Source organism: Lygodium microphyllum, chromosome 18 (genome assembly GCF_053477565.2).
Source record: "Lygodium microphyllum isolate KBCC chromosome 18, Lygodium_microphyllum_v1.1.10, whole genome shotgun sequence".
In the NCBI taxonomy this organism is placed as follows: Eukaryota; Viridiplantae; Streptophyta; class Polypodiopsida; order Schizaeales; family Lygodiaceae; genus Lygodium; species Lygodium microphyllum.
In genome coordinates this window covers 54,518,140-54,530,621 of record NC_141152.1, presented here as the reverse complement: position 1 = coordinate 54,530,621, position 12,482 = coordinate 54,518,140, and the positions used below count along the sequence as shown (strand labels likewise).

Sequence of the window (12,482 nt, the reverse complement as noted above, 5' to 3'; positions counted from 1 at the left end):
CTCTCTTTTCTTCTTCTCTCTCACTTCTTTTATTCTCTCTCTCTCTTCCCCCTTAACTTCTCCTTCCTTTTCTCATCTCTTTTCCTTTTTTTTCTCTCCCTCTCTCTTTCAAATTTTATCTTCTCTCTCTCTCTCTCACTTTTTCTCTCTCTCAAAAAAGATTTAAATTTAAAAAAAAGACTTTTCTCTTTTCTCTTTTCCCCCCATCTCTCCCTCTTTTCTTCTTCTTCTTCTCCTCCTCTCTCTCTCTCTCTCTCTCCTTTTTTCTTCTTCTTCTTCTTCTTCTTCCTCTCTCTCTCTCTCTCTCTCTCTCTCTCTCTCTCTCTCTCTCTCTCTCTCTTCATTCTCTCTTTAAATTTTTCATTTTCTCTCTTTCTTTTAAATTTTATATTTTCTCTCTCTATAATTCTATCTCTGCGTTCAAATTCTCTATTCTTCTTCTTCTCTCTCTCTCTCTCTTTTAAATTTTACATTTTTTCTCTCTAAAATTCTATTTCTCTCTGTTCCCCCTCTCTTTGCCTCTCCCTCTCCTCTTCTTTCTTTTTTGCTCTCTTTGTATCGTTCTCCCAGTTTTTTATTCTCTCGCTTTCCTAATTTTTCATTTCTCTTGATTTTTTGTTCTCTCTCTCTCTCTCTCTCTCTCTCTCTCTCTCTCTCTCTCTCTCTCTCTCTCTCTCTCATTTTTCTTTTCCTCTCTTTCAAGCTTTTTTCTCTCTATTTTTCCCTTTTCTCTCTTCCCCCTCTCCCCCTCTCCCCCTCTCTCTCTCTCTCTCTCTCTCTCTCTCCCCAGTTTTCTTCTCTCTCTCCTCTCTTTTCCTTCTTTCTCTCTTTATTCTCTAAATTTTTTTCTTCTCACTCTCTCTCTTTCTCCCCCTTAAATTTTATCTTTCCTCTATATATAATTCTCTCACTCTATGTTCATATTATCTCTTCTCTCTCTCTCTCTCTCTCTCTTTCTCATTTTTTCTCTCTCCACTTTTCTTATTTCTCTCTCCCCCTCTTTTATCTTTTTTCCTTCTCTCTCTCTCCCCTCTTTTTTCTTTTTTTCTCTCTCTATAATTATGTCTCTTTATTCCCCCTCTCTCTTCTTTTTTTCTTGTCTCTTTGTATCTTTCTCTTGATTTATGATCCTTGGGTACATAGCATGCTATAATTAAAAGAGAGAGAGAGAGAGAGAGACACACACACACACACACAAAGAGAGAGAGAGAGAGAGAGAGAGAGAGAGAGAGAGAGAGAGAGAGAGAGAGAGAGAGAGAGAGAGAGAGAGAGAGAGAGAGAGAGCATAGATCCTACATGTGAGATAGGGAGGGGGCGAAAAAGGAGAGATTACGCATGAGAGAGAGCATAGGCCCTACATATGAGATAGGGAGGGGGTGAAAAAGGAGAGATTACACATGAGAGAGAGAGGAGGGGTTTTCTCTCTCCTCTCTATCTCTCCTCTTTTTTTCTCTCTTTCAAAAATTTTTCCTTCACTCTCTTTTCTCTCTCTATATTTTTTCATTTCTCTCTATTTTTCTATTTCCTCTCTTCTCCCCTCTCTCCTCTTTCCCTCTCTCTCTCTCTCTTTCTAAGTTAAAAACCATGTTTAAAAAGGTTTAATTTTAAAAATCTATTTTCTATTTTTTCCCTCTCTCTCCCCCTTTCCTCTTTCTTCTTCTTTTTTTTATTTTTCCTCTCTCTCTTTCTCTTCATTCTCCCTTTAATTATTTTCATTTTTTCTCTCTCCTAAAATTTTTCTTTTCTATTTCTATAATTCTCTCTTTCTATGTTCATATTGTCTCTTCTTCTCTCTCTCTCCCCCCTTTTTTCTATCCCCACTTTTCCTCTGTCTCGTCTCTTTTCTCTCTCTCTCTCTCTCTCTCTCCTTTTTTCCTGTTTTTCTTCTCTCTATAATTCTCTCTATGTTCCCCCGTCTCCTCTTCTTTATTTTCTTCTCTCTCCTGTATCTCTCTCAATTTTTGTTCTCTATCGCTCTCTCACTCATTTTTCTTTTCATCTCTCTTTTTCTTTCAAGTTTTTTCTCTAGCTCTCTTTTCTCTCTATATATTTTTTCTTCTCTATCTATTTTTCTCTTTTCTCTCTTCCCATTTCTCTCCCCCTATTTTCTCTCTCTCTCAAATGATATATTTTCTCTCTGTCTCTTTCAAAGTCAAAAACTTTCATTTTTTTCTCCTCTCTCTCTCTCTCTCCTTTTTCTCTTTCTTCTTCTTTCTCTCTCTCTCTCTCTCTCTCTCTCTCTCTCTCCTCTCTTTTCCTTCTCTCTCTCTCTCTCTCTCTCTCTCTCTCTCTCCTCTTTTTTCCTTTTTTTGTCTTCTTCTTCTCTCTCTCTCTTCATTCCTTCTTTAAATTTTTTTCTTTTCGCTCTCTCTCTCTCTCTCTCTCATTTTATCTTTCCTCTCTCTATAATTCTCTCTATGTGTTTATATAATCTCTTCTTCTCCTCTCTCTCTCTCTCTTCCTTTTTTTATTCTCTCTCTATTCCTCTCTCTCTTGTTCTTTTTTTCTTCTCTCTCTCTATATCTTTCTCTCAGTTTTTTGTTCTCTCTCTCTCTCCTCATTTTTCTTTTTCTCTCTTTCTCTTTCAACTATATCAAAAAATGTTTAATTTTAAAAAGACTATTTTATTTCCTCTTCCCCCCTCCTCCTCTCTCTCTCTCTCTCTCTCTCTCTCTCTCTCTCTCTCTCTCTCTCTCTCTCTCTCTCTCTCTCTCTCCCCTTTTCTTCTCCTCTCTCTTTCCCCTCTCTCTCTTACACACACACACTTCTTCTATCTCCCTCTCAAAGTGTGTAAAAAACTATTTCAAAAAACTTTAAATTAAAAAAACCTTTTTTGTAATCTAACTCTGTTTGTATGAGAGAGAGAGAGAGAGAGAGAAACTTTTGATTTAAAAAGAATTTTGATTTAATTATAAAAAGAAGAGAGAGAGAGAGAGAGAGAGAGAGAGAGAGAGAGAGAGAGAGAGCTTAGGCCCTACATGTGGGAAAGAGGGGGGGGGGGGGGGGGGGAGGAGGGGAGGATTTAATTACAAAGGGGAGGGAAAAAAGAAAGGGAGAGATTACATGTGAGAGAAAGGGGAGGGAAAAAAGAAAGGGAGAGATTACATGTGAGAGAAAGGGGAGGGTTTTTTTTTAAAGGGAGGTTTGGAAAAAGTGGTAGGTTTGGGAAGCCCTTTGGAGGTCTAGGGCTTCCCAAACCTACAATCAAAATAATATAACAATAAGATTTCCTAAAAGAGCTTAATTGACATAAGCAAGGGTCAATATAGTGGCACTAAAAGATGCATTGTTTCAAGATTTTAAGATGCAGAAAGTACAAATTGTTTGATTCACATCAAACCTACATTTTATGTTTAAGATTTTTTATCATTAGTTTCAAGTAGCTTTAAACAACACATCATAATATAATATGTAGAGCATGTCATTTGTTTTATCTTTTGTGAGAAAAGGGAAGCAATGATACTTTGCTTTCTTTTGATCACAAAAACGGGAAACAAGCAAGTTGTAGCCTTGTGAGCATCACAATGACTCCAAACACAAGAAGCATGGTTAGTAGGCTTGGTTGGCAACGCTTGCTAGCTACCTAGTATGCACTATTGAGTGAAGAGCTCTTAGTCCTAGGGGTTTTCTCTCTCTCTCTCTCTCTCTCTCTCCACAAGCAAATCTTCTTAATGTTCAAGAAGAGGTCACCTATTTACCTAGGATCCTAGACTATTCTCTCTCTCTCTCTCTCTCCACACACACACACACACACACACACACACACACACACACACACATGCATGCATGCATGAGGCAAACACTCTTATCCAAAAGAAAAGGTCAACTCTTTGCATTATGGGACCCATGACCCATCATCATTTTGCCCCCCTCCCCCTTTTCATTGATCCAACTCTCTTTATTATTTTCATTATTTCATCATCCCTCATCATACAACTAGCCATTTCCTTGCCCAGTGCATTTCCTTGTTATACAAATGTAGTTGCCAGTACATTTCTTGTTTCTTTCAAATTATTTTTTGAAGACCCACATTACAACTTTGCAACAGCTTTCCCGATACTTTTATTATATTCTATATTCTTTTTCTCATGATAATAAGCCCACATTCTTTTATATATATATATATAGTGAATGTGAGAAATGCCAATCACACATTTGCATGTCCATAAAGATTCCGAAATGTTAGAAAAGCAACAAGTACAACAATATACTTTAGGTTTGTATAGGACTACCTATACATTTATTTGCACCTCTTACAAAACATGCTTTTGTTTCTTTTGGTCAAAAGAAGTGATGCAAAAAAGTTATGCTTCCTTATGCTCTTGACTTATTCAAAGTTGTAGACCAATTCAACTTTTTGTGTTACCACTAATGCACATTTTTGTGTGCTCTTTGTATACTGAAAACTATGGACCATATCAACTCACTGTGCCAAGTAATACAAAAACTCTGGGTATTGTTTACATATTCAAAATTGCAAACTATGTCAACTTTATTGTGTTACCCCTTATTTTCGTTATACCTTCATAATGGCACAACTTGTTTGATCATTCATCTATGGTTAAAAGGACCATGAAACAAGTGATTGAAATCCTCCAATTTAATTTCTCACTTCTTGCTTTTCTAATTACAAACTTCTCATTTTTTCATCCACACAAAAAGAACTATGAAAAATACTTTCAATCATCCCGTTTAACTTCTTACTTCTAACATATTTTTTAAAAATGATACCTTTTGGATCCTCAAATTTCCTTAAGCAATGATGGACCTCTCAAGATATCCAAGTTAAAATGGAATGTTACATGATTTCATATTGCATAAACTAGAAGATTTAATATCTCATACATGGCTTCTAATGGAGAAATAATCTTATGTCATGATATAGTGCACATAATGGCAAACACCCTTCTCACACCCTTGTAAATCAAAGTTTCATTAGTGTTCATATTGTACAAACTACATTACTAACTTGAGCATCTAGCTACTATAAGAAAATAAGTTAAGGAGCGTATGCAACCATAAGCATTTAAAGTTAAAAAGCATAGTAGTAATGCACAATTTCTTGACTGTGCTCTTTACATCTTTTTCAACTAATTGTGCCATGAGTAATACAAAAATTACGGGTGCTACTTACATCTTCAAAATTGTGCAATGTGTCAACTTTATTATGTTACCCCTTGGTTATATTGTACCCTCATAATTGCACAACTTGTTTAATTCCCATCAATGAAAAGGACCATGAAACAAATGATTGAAATCCTCCACTTAAATTTCTCACTTCTTGATTTTCTAACTAAAAAACTTTTTTGAAGTGAATAGATATTTTATTGCGCCTTTGGGATGTAGTGCACAAGGTTTGAACTCGCACACCCCCGTGACTCAACCCACACCCAAACCACTATGCCACCATCTACTTTAACTTACTTCTAACACACCTTTTGGATTCTTTAACTTCCTTAAAAAGCATTGAAGTACCTGTTTATCTACCAATGGAGGGTTAAGATACCAAGTTAACATGGAACTTTACATGATTTCATATTGCATAAACTAAAGGAGGGCATGCAAAACGCAGGCTTTTTTGGGCAACCTCCAACTCTTATTCCACATAGTCCGCTTATTCCTCCTTTTATTTTTGCCTCCACTACTCCTCAAATTCTCTATCAACCACCAATACCACTCCTCCACTGCCCCACTATCTCCACCTCAGCTGTTGGTTCTCTATCGCCACCAGCACTTCCACCACCAATGCCACCACTACCACTACCATAAGATGTCCAACACTTCCACCACCAATGCCACCACTACCATTACCATCACCACATCTTACTCGCCCCCTCATCACATTAGCACCACAACCAATGGCCCCATCAACACTGGATCTTTCCCTTCCCCATGTTAACTACGTCAAGTAATGGTTCTTCCCCTCTACTCTCTCTACTCTCTCTCTCTCTCTCTCTCTCTCTCTCTCTCTCTCTCTCTCTCTCTCTCTCTCTCTCTCTCTCTCTCTCTCTCTCTCTCTCTCTCTCTCTCTACACGATGCCGACGTAGATCTTTCGTTTGGCCAATGCTAATGATGTCGTGGATGTAATGACTGATCCATGAATGCAGGAGATAGCCGCATGGTGTTGGCCCTGAATGATGTTGCAGAGTACTGATGTCGTCACTTATGCTGCTAACTGACCATGTTGAATTGCAGATGGGCGGAGTATTAATGACCATTGATCATCGATGAATCACTCCTGCAATGTTGCAATGCGACAATAAAGCTAAAGCTCTACTGGAATATCACAAGGAACTTTACACACTAAACTAGATAGGAAAAAGACTCACATCTAGTAAATGTATAAAATTTTCTAGTTAGCAAGTAGGGAATTTTAGATCTCAATTAGGTTTTTAGTTTTACTATATTATAAAAATGAAGTTAGAACTAGTAAATAGACTAATATCTAGCAAATGCATGTATTTTTTTAGTTACCATGTAGAGAGTTTTGAATTTAAACTAGGATTTTAATTTTATTAGATAAATATAAAGGCATCTATAACTAGTAAAATAAGTGTTTACTTAACAAATAAATCTTATAACTTATAAGTCATAGAAAATAGTCATTATCATAATAAGCTAAGTAACACTTCTTAAAACCATCTTATGCTAATGTGTTGGACCCGAACCTATGTTACTAAGTCTTGGATAACTATTAATGTAACTTACATCTCAATCTCCTCTTGCATGCTTTGCATTTCAAAGACACTTTTCATGTGTAGAAAATGACAAAAAAATCATTTCATATAGCTATTGTTTACACCAAACATAGTTTATGTACTAATCACATGATGTGTAGAACTTTTAATGTGATGTAGTATTGCGAAGATTCTATTATGGTAACATAGGAAACTTGCAAATTTATCAAGGTGTAAACTTGCCAATGTAATTTTTTCATATCCCAAATATTTATTCATATTCTCATGCATGGTTTATATATCTAATGTCTAGATAATCATGCATTTGCATATACACTTATTTATTAAAGTCGCACATACACAATATATATTGTGTCATAAGGATAGTTGGTACCACCTTAAACCTTCTGTTCAACCCTAGTGCAGCACAAGAAGGTGGAAGATGTGTTTACTTGGCACAACAAACACTAGGGAACCACATGGTGCACTACCCCCATGGTGCACTACCCGCTTATATAGGTGCTATGTTAATATGCATACATGGTGGATCTCCAATGGTCTTTGGATCCTTTCCATCCTCTCAGAGATGGCGTCCAACCATATCCTCTTGTTGGTCTCCCTTAGGGTGATCCTCTTAGGTAAGACATCTAATGGTCCTTCCCCATTTAGACTCAACACCTTTTCTGGATGATAAACAATTTGTTCAATCCCTACGTCGCACATGGGAAGGATTCAAGGACAACATGCGATCTCCTATGTTCAGATGGATCAAAGGCTCAGAGAGCATTGTTAAGGCCTCAAAGAGACATGGCACCAAGATGATTGCTTGTAGAAGACGGAATTGCCCCCTTGTTGCTAAGGCATGAGAAGTTGCTATTAGTGCTCTTGGCCTTACTCTTCGAGACCATGTACTGCAGTTGGAATCGAGGAATTTTTCTAAAAGGAAGAAGAAAGAAAGGTCTCTATTGCTAAGGTCCAACTCAAAGGTATTTGGGACATCATGGGTGATACTCCCACTGCTTGGTCTCTAGGTGCACTTAGATCTAAACACAAGATAGAAACCATTGCTTTTGTAGAAGATGAGATGGGTAATATGGTTTTTGATGATCAAGTGATTGCTTGGGTGTTTAGCCGCCACCTCTCCTCGATTGCTCAAACTGATCCCCCAAAGACGCATGACTATGCAGCTAGGGTTGAGGCCTTCTTCAAAGACTTTGTTAAACAAATTCCTTTGCATGAAGCTCTAATGCTCGAAAAGCCCTTCTACAAGGATGAGAACAATATGGTACTATGGGCAATGAAAAAGGGCTCATTAAATTAGTGCCCAAGTCCTTTGAGAGAAGCAAGCCAACTCATTGGAGGCTTGTTAACAATGCTCCCCTTTGCATACAAGGTTTGAGCCAAAACTTTGGCTATGAGAATTAGGATATTGATGTCCAAAGTGGTCTACCGGTGAAAATATGGTTTCATCCATGGGTGCTCTATACAAAATGTGGTTATGAACCTTGTGCTTGCTATAGATGAGGCTCTGATTTACCAAATCAACTTTGTCTTTGTCAATATGGACCTCAATAAAGCTTATGATAGAGTCAACTAGAGATTTATCACTGCTACACTTTATGCCTTTGGATTTAGACCAAATTTCATTAAGATGGTCTCAGTATTATTCTCCAATGCCTTGGCCTCTATGATGATTAATGGTTTGGCTTCCCGCCCTTCCCCCTCAAGAGGTCAATATGACAAGGATGCCCATTGGCCCCTCTACTATTTGCCCTCATCATCGACCCTTCACTTCAAAGAAATGATAAGGCAATGGCTAATGCTGCTATCCAAGGCCTACCCATGCCTAACAAATTTGCTATAAGAAATCATGGATCGATTTACTGGCTATCTATAAGGAGTTTGCAACTCTATTGACATCCAAGATTAGTGTTAATAAGATTGAACTAATTCCCCTCTCTTTTGTAGGACATTAGTAATGGCTGGAAGCATATGGTTTTAGGCTAATAAATACTAGGTAGATTGTTAGGTACTTGGGATACCCCTTAGGTGTCGGGATCAACATCAAACAACAATTCCAGTGTCATAAAGATAAAATGGAGGCAAAGATAGCTAAGTGGAGAGAGAACCAACTAATGCTGACAGGTAGGTTGATGGTGGTCAAGTCAAACCTTACATCAAACACTATATATATGGGCTCTCCTTCCAATCAGCACAACATTGTGGAGCAAGTACAAACAATGTTCAAATAGTTTATATGGAAAAGACATGATGGAAGTGGTGGCCCAAATCTCCTGGATACCCTGACAATTGATAAGGAGGATGGGGGCTTTGGATTAGAGTCCCTCCCAAACAAAGGCCAATAGATTGCTCTTTGGTCTACTTAAGAAGGTTCTTTTTTATCAACTATGGGTACACCTTTTAAGGGATTGGATTGAGTCCTCTCTGACTATGAGGTGCCATTGGCCAGAATCTAAGTGGTTTGATATTCTTGGCAATAGGCTGCCAATTAAAATCACACAATTCACCACAACCCAAGAATGTGATCGTGCAAGAGGGGAGCTTCCCCCCAATTGCAAAAAACCTGAGGCTATCCATATCAAGGGCTTGAAGACTTAGATGGATCTTAGGGATGGAGGAACCTAGAAAGAACTACATGTGATCAATTTCTCATCAATTGGCCTTATGGAGAGAGAAAGTCATTGGCTCTATAAGGTCACATCCGAACACAAAATACAATGGTCAACTTCACCAACCCCCAAACTGGTGCACCTAACTAAGCTTATAACATCCCCCATAGGCAACCCACTTTGGGTGTGCAAAAAAGAAAGGGATATTAAAGGCTCATCCACACAATTGGCTATGAAGACCTAGGTAGAATGGAGGAAGGAATTCCTGCACACTAGACCATCAACATGAAGAAAGAGAGCTCAAAAGGCGTGGTGGGCTATGAAGTCAAACAAATCAAATGTGCTGATACAGTGGCACATGAAAATCAATAGGATACCTATTAGAGCTAGGATCTCCAAGATTGTTAAGGTACCCTCATGGTGTGTATCGTGTAGGAATAACAAGGAATGTACCAAGCACATGTTCTGGGATTTCCCCCAATCCCAAGTAGTTTGGAATGAACATAGAGTGCCAATGACATGGTAAGAGTGCACATGGAAGTTTGTCTTATAAAGAAATAAAAATGGGAAATAGATTGAAAAATGGTTATATAAAATGCATTGGTGCCTATACCCATAGCCCATCTAGTTGTCCTTCATATTCTATAGCACACTCAATTTACTTGCAATATTTTGCAAGTAGCAACCAATCATGTGACAATAGCTATATTTTTCAAGGATAGAATCCATCATGATCTTAAAAGGCCAAAGTTTGAACAAGTTAGTGCAAAAAAAGTGGATATAAGCAAGTTAAACTCATTCTATTAGATAGTGTGGAAGGAAAATGGAACTAATATAGGTAATGCTTGTTCTAAGGGAAATATTTTTTGTGATATTTCTTAGATGGCTTTCACTCCATTGTCCAAATAAGTAATATCATAGCTTATTTTACATCATGCCATAATTAAAATGTGTAGGTGTCCCAAAATATGTCACCCAAAAAAGAAAGCATGATCATAAGAAGGGTGCCTAAAGTGTCTCTTTTGGAAGATGAGAGGAACTGCATTTTCCAAATAAATAACATCATGGTTTATTGGACATAATCCCATCACTATAATATGTAGGTCTCCCAAAAGATTACCCACAAAAAAAATGCATGATCATAAGAACGGGACCTAAAGTGATTCCAATGAAAGGTGGTCTACATGACAAGCATTACCAAGGTGGAGAGAGAACAAGATAAATCCATATACTTGGGAGTTTGTTGCTCATTTAAAGGTCCTACTACATGAGCAAAAAGATAGGTGTTGTGTTGATGCTTTTGGGGGTGCATTTTGTGTTAAGTCTAGATTCTTTGGCCACAATTTCCCTATTTCTAGTCTCCCCACAACTTTTAATGATTCTTTCTTTCACAAGCACATATGTCATTGTGGGGAAACTCACGTTAGTTTTCCTTATTTATCTTTGGTATTAAGCTTTTTTGTAAGAAGCTGAGAATAAGGAATTAGTGTAAGAAATGTTGATAATATGCCATGTCACACTGACATTGGTATATAAGGAGATAAGTTGTAAATTTTCAGATCTTTTTGACATATCAATACGTTTACAATCCTTCTCTCCCTTCTTGCTCCAAGCTTCCATGGCTTCTTCATCTTTCCTGTCTTTCTCTCTCCAATTCTAGTCTTTCTCTCTCCTCGTCACTCTATTTCTCTCTCTTCCTGCAGTCTTTCTCTCTCCTCTTTCTCTCTCTGACAAGTGGTATCAGAGCCTTGGTTCTTGGTCCCAGTTGGTCCCTCATTTTCACCTAGTTACAACTTTCTAGTTACATGGAATTTTGAGTCACATGTACACAAGTACGGGAGCAGTAGGGGAGTTTCCAAAGCATCTCTGGACCACAAGGACTGCATGCAGAAGCATTAATGACAGCTTTTCTTGGGAGTTTACACCTCCAGACCACAAGGACTGCATGCAGAAGCATTAATGGCAGCTTTCATGAAGACCACATTGACCATGGCAGCCTTTCTTGGAGTCTTAAATGAAACTTAGACCAAGTTTAGAGGCTGACAGACCGGATTTGGCAACTAGTTGGTCATTTTAGGCCATTTTTCTAAGACTAGAAGAAGGATCAAATCAAGGAGCTCAAGGCATCCATGCAAGGCGCAGTATTGCTAGGGATGCCTCATAATCTGACATTTTCGACTCTAGCTCTGCTTTTTGAATGTCCAATACTCGCTGCAATTCAATCAACTCCTTTTGTTACTCAGAAATCCTAGCATTCAGATCCAGTTTTGATTGTCGTAATGATCTTCACGAGCCTCAGCTTCTTGCAAATTTCTCACTGCAATACCGTGTTTGCGAGTGGCATCTGCCTCCAAGGCATCTGCTGCACGCAACTTTGACTCTGCTGCAAGAATCTTTTGTTTAGTTTCGGCGATCATTTCTCTTGCTTGAGAGAGCTTGTCTTCTGCAGAGACCTTCATATTAGCAGAGTTTACTCGCATATCCTTTAAAGCCTTTTCTGGATCTTCAACACATTGCTTCTCAATTGTCTGAGCTTTCTTCAGATTCTCTTCACGTTGTTGTGCCTCTAGAAGGGCTGTAAAATTTGCTGCACGCTCCTTCCTTAAGGTTGAATACATAAGATCGTTTTGATGACTTCACGGTCTCAAACAATCCCTCCACAAGGCCATTCCTGTGAGAAAGCGAGGAAATGGAAGGCGCGGCTATGGGAGAAAGGGGAAAGCAGAGAACGTTGAAAGCCGGGAAGTCCGAGGTACACACAGTACCACCTTCAGTGCTTGCAGTATCCTTCTGCTTTTCTTGCTTCAAGCCTTCTGCAGGGAAGAAGTCGTGGTGCAGCTGGTCAAACCATGGCTGATGCTAGCAGGACTGGCTTGATCACGGCCGGGGGAGAAGAGGCCGAGAGAGCGGGTTAAATGCGAAAGAAGATGATGATGATGTTGTTGTTTCATAGTCATGACTGCATTGGAAGTACAGTCTATTTCAAGCTTCACAAGAAGCATCGTCTGAACTCGGAGGAGAGAAGGGCTTTCGTCTGAACCCGGAGGAGAGGCCTTCGTCTGAACTCGGAGGTATTGGAAGTACAGTCTATTTCAAGCTTCACAAGAAGCAGTCTACACTCTGTTTCAAGCTTCACAAGAAGCAGTCGGATGCTTCCTCCTCCACATTCTCTAC

General features: G+C 38.5%; 1 pseudogene; it reads right to left on the bottom strand.

Annotated features, from left to right (window-relative positions):
* Positions 1 to 11,543: 11,543 nt before the first annotated feature.
* LOC148020900 (protein CROWDED NUCLEI 4-like) lies at positions 11,544 to 11,926 on the bottom strand (annotated as a pseudogene).
* Between the last annotated feature and the right edge of the window lie 556 nt (positions 11,927 to 12,482).